Raw genomic sequence first — 4,193 nt, 5'->3', positions numbered from 1 at the left:
TACAATTTTAAAAGTCACTGTGTAGTTGTTTTACTATACTTTCAAAATCAAGTTTTGACAGGGCCCAGAGAGTCAGCTTCATTGCTAGTTAAGATAATCTTTGAACATTTATACCAGTCAGATCAAAACTAGCAAAAGTTTAGCTGCAGTGCGCGGGGTTGGGTTTCCTTTTTCAAAGCGAGTCCTTTGATATCAATCTGAGGGTGCCAGTTTTCTATTTCACTGGCCCCATGCCTCCTACAAGTTGCTGACTCATTTGATGGAGTGGAATTAAGAACCTGTCTGAATCAATAGGCATTTGTAGCACCCAGTGCTAATTCTCCCCTGGCATCCATTTTCTCTTTCTTCTAAGGAAATAGAAATTTTAGCTAGGCACAACATTAACAAAGGTCGGCAAGATCTTAGAAAGCAGCTCATAGGCATCGAAAGCAATAGCATTGGGGTAAGTAAGAAAGATTTATAACCTTCAACACTGTTTGCTGCTTCTTGCTACTTTCATTTTTATTTATTTGTAAATATACCCAATATCTTTTCTTTTTATCCTCCTACACAACTCTGCATGGCTACAAAATCTAGGACTCGCAGAGCAAAGACAGCATTGGTCAGAAGACAAGTATCAGTTCCAACATAAGAATCTCTAAAGTTCAATGGTCACAAAAAACTTTTTCTTACCACCTCATCTGCCACACCTTCTCATCTGCCACACCTTTTTCCTGTTCTCATTATCCTATCAATTATTTCTTTTGGAATTCAATTCTCCGAGTTACATTCTGAACACCAAATTTTTGACCAATGTCGGATATCCTCATCACGTTTTTGCAAATCTAAGTCATCCTGTTGGGATCAAATGGGATACCCATCAGCCCTGTGACCAGACTCTAAAAAGGAAGTAGTAGTCTCCAGCTCACCACTATGTTTTAGGAAGGCCTGCGTAACTGTTGACAGATCCAAGTTAAACTTTTCCATTAACTGCTGGATGATCTTAATGGCAGCTCCCACTTCTGGTGGAGAAACTTCTTCTTCTTCTTCCTCATCAGACTGCGTTTTTGAGTCTTCCTCAGGTGTGGGCGGATCATTATCACACATTGTTCTGTGTATTTCAAAATCCTCCACCACAACCTCCTCAAAGTCCTGGGTGGCTTCCATAAGCATCTTTTTGACTCCTTCTTCATTCTCCTTGATCTCTTCCTCTACAAATTCTCCTCCTCCTCCTTGTCCTCCTCCTCCTCTTCCTCCTCCTCCTCCTCCTTCTTTTTCCTCTTCTTCTCCTCCTTCTTATTTTTCCTCTTCTTCTCCTTCTTCCTCTTCCTCTTCCTCTTCCCCTTCTTCAGGCAAGTCAGGAGTTCTCTTATTCTGTGGTTCCCCGCTATCGGCAGCCTCCAGGTCTTCCTCAGCTTTCTGCTTGAGTTTCAGGGAGGATGGGCTCACCGGAGTGTCCTCTAACAGGTCCTTATGCTCCTGGCCCCACAGGTGCTTTATTATTATTATTATTATTATTATTATTTTTAAAATATATTTTTATTTATTTCAGAGAGGAAGGGAGAGGAAGAGAGAGATAGAAACATCAATGATGAGAGGGAATCATTGATTGGCTGCTTCCTACACATCGGACCAAGCCCGCAACCCAGGCATGTGCCCTTGGCCGGAATCAAACCTGGGGACCCTTCAATCTGCAGGCTGACGCTCTATCCACTGAGCCAAACTGGCTAGGGTCCCACAGGTGCTTTAAGAAGCGGTCCTTCAGGGACTACCACAAGTGCTGCGTGAGCAAGCTTTTCTCCATCGCTTTCCACAAGGTATTGCCCATGATGGAGCTGGTTGAGCAGGCATTTCCCTTCACATGGGTCAAAATAGCCACATCATCTGCATCAGTGAAGGATATGGAGTCCAGGAATGAGTAGGCCCATTGTCTTGGCCCAGATCCATCGCTCTGCCATGGCTAACACAGGGCACCTGGAGAAATAGGCACAGAACACAACTGATGGACATGAGGTACCACTCCGGACTGTGTCTTGCTACTTTTAGCAGCATCTTACAGAGGGATGGACCCCAGTCAGCTAGCTAGAGAGCAACTGAAAATGGAAGGGAACATAACTCTTATCAAGAGTCATTTTAGTCTGTGTCCTGCAATTTCAGAACCCCACACAACTGCAAATCTTTCTGCAACTCCACAGGGAAGCAGTTGAAAGAGGCTACAAAAAAGGAAGACTTGGAACGAGATAATACTGGGCTCCTCAAGTGCCTTCCTTCTTGACCAGTACATGAGAGCCAGAGCAGAGGTAATGAGCCTATTAAGAATGTCAGCCTCCCACCCAAACTTATTAAGAAGCGCTTAAGGAAGGAACTATCAAGTTGAATGACAGGAAGCTGAGTCAGCACAGAGAACAGCAAAAAGCAAAAGAATATGCCTTGAAGAGACCGTGGGCTATAGTTACTTCTTTTTGTTTGTTTGTTTTCAAACTAAAGCTTTCATCATCTTTTTACATTAAAAAATATTTTTTAATATATTTTTATTGATTTCAAATAGGAAGGGATAGATAGAAACATCAATGATGAGAGGGAATCATTGATTGACTGCCTCCTGCACACCCCCTATTGGGGATGGAGCCCGCAACACAAGCATGTGCCCTTGATCGGAATTGAACCTGGGACCCTTTAGTCTGCAGGCCGACGCTCTATCCACTGAGCCAAACCAGCTAGGGCTAAAAAAAATCTTATTGTTGGATTATCTTTCTTCCTCTGGAGTTGTGCTTGGGGCCACTCTGACACTCCGTCTCTTCATTACCAGTCAAGGAGTGGGTCTCTTGAGTATGAAATAGCTGCAGAGCCTCTTTGAAGTACTTGGGAAGCAGGAAGCTATCAGCATTCCCTGAGGTCAGGATCACCCCATTGGCAGAACAGAAGGTAACGTCAGGTGTCTGTTGATGAACAGGGCCACTTAGCAATTTGGCCACATGTCACTGATGACACCAGGGTTCCCAGGCAGTCCTGGGGCCAGGTGGATGTGCATTCTTCCCAGACAGGACAGGTAATTGAGCAAGATGGATGGCCAGTGCTGTCAGAATGTACCAGGGATGAGCATCAGAGACAGGGCCTGTGGGGTCTCCAGGCACAGCAGCTCCAACTCAGTTACCTGCAGGTGTTCCTCCCAGGATAGAAATCAAGAGAGGAGCCATAAGTAACAGACGAGGCGAAACAGATTCGGAAGGAAAGAAGTTTACTAAAGACGAAGTGAGAAAGCTCAGTGCACTGAGGCAGCACACACTAGATGGAGAATAGTATGGCTCCCCAATTTACTTCTGGGGTTTGGCTTATATAGTCACATGCTTCCTCCTCCCCCTTTGCTGGGCTGGCACTTCTCACGCAGGCACAGAGCAGATTCCTTTGTTCCTCAGTTTCCCACCAGCGGGCTGACACTGGTTTGCCCAGGCAGAGTAGACTTTTTTGTTCTCCAGGTTCTTCTTTTGGCTCTCTGGCTCTGATTCACACAGATGCAGAAGAGCTACATGCTCTAACATACAACGTATGCTTCACTAACAACTTAGGTCTCCACTCAAGGGTGTGTCTTTTCCCTGGATTTGACTTGGGGTTGAATGGCCTCCTACACAGGGAGTGATTTTGATTGGCCTGGATGAGAGGGCCAGTGCTGGGACCCCCCTGCTGCTTCCCATTGTTGTCCACCATGCACTGCACATCTTCAGCTGGAAATCTGAGAAACCTGGTCAGCTATAGGAGGGTTCCTAGGGACACAAAGCTGTTCACCCCCATAGGAAGACCCAGCTTCAGGGCCTGTGGTGCAAGGCTTGGTCAAGTTCTTAGGGTCGGTGAGCCCTTCTACCCCTGGGCCCTGCTGCTTCCTGCCTCCTTTCACCAGAGGAGTTCATGGCCAAGACAGATTCTCAGCGCCTGAAAGCTGATCCTGCCTAATACTTCTACATGTAATTGACAAGCAGCATATAGATCAGAAGCCTATTAAATGTTAGAGGGAGTCTGAAAGCCCAAAAAATCAAAACCTGGTTTGCAAATGCCGATATGATTAGGGCCTCTATAGGGAAGGAAAAATAATTTCCCCTCTATATTTCTAGGTTCCCGCCTGAGACCACCCTGTAATAAAAGACAGACTAACAAGGGAGAAAAGCAAATAGAAGTTTAATAACATGTATACCTCCTGTATACATGGGAGAGACCCAGGA

At 45.4% G+C, this 4,193-nt stretch overlaps 2 pseudogenes; both read right to left on the bottom strand.

The window, feature by feature from the left end:
- Nucleotides 1-734: 734 nt before the first annotated feature.
- LOC102417886 lies at nucleotides 735-2,476 on the bottom strand (annotated as a pseudogene).
- A 238-nt stretch (nucleotides 2,477-2,714) lies between these two features.
- On the bottom strand, nucleotides 2,715-3,884 carry LOC102423150 (annotated as a pseudogene).
- Between the last annotated feature and the right edge of the window lie 309 nt (nucleotides 3,885-4,193).

The sequence above is a fragment of the Myotis lucifugus genome, unplaced genomic scaffold (assembly GCF_000147115.1).
Source record: "Myotis lucifugus unplaced genomic scaffold, Myoluc2.0 scaffold_20, whole genome shotgun sequence".
NCBI lineage: Eukaryota > Metazoa > Chordata > Mammalia > Chiroptera > Vespertilionidae > Myotis > Myotis lucifugus.
Note: the sequence above shows the minus strand (reverse complement) of the source record. Positions and strands in the feature narration are given on the sequence as shown.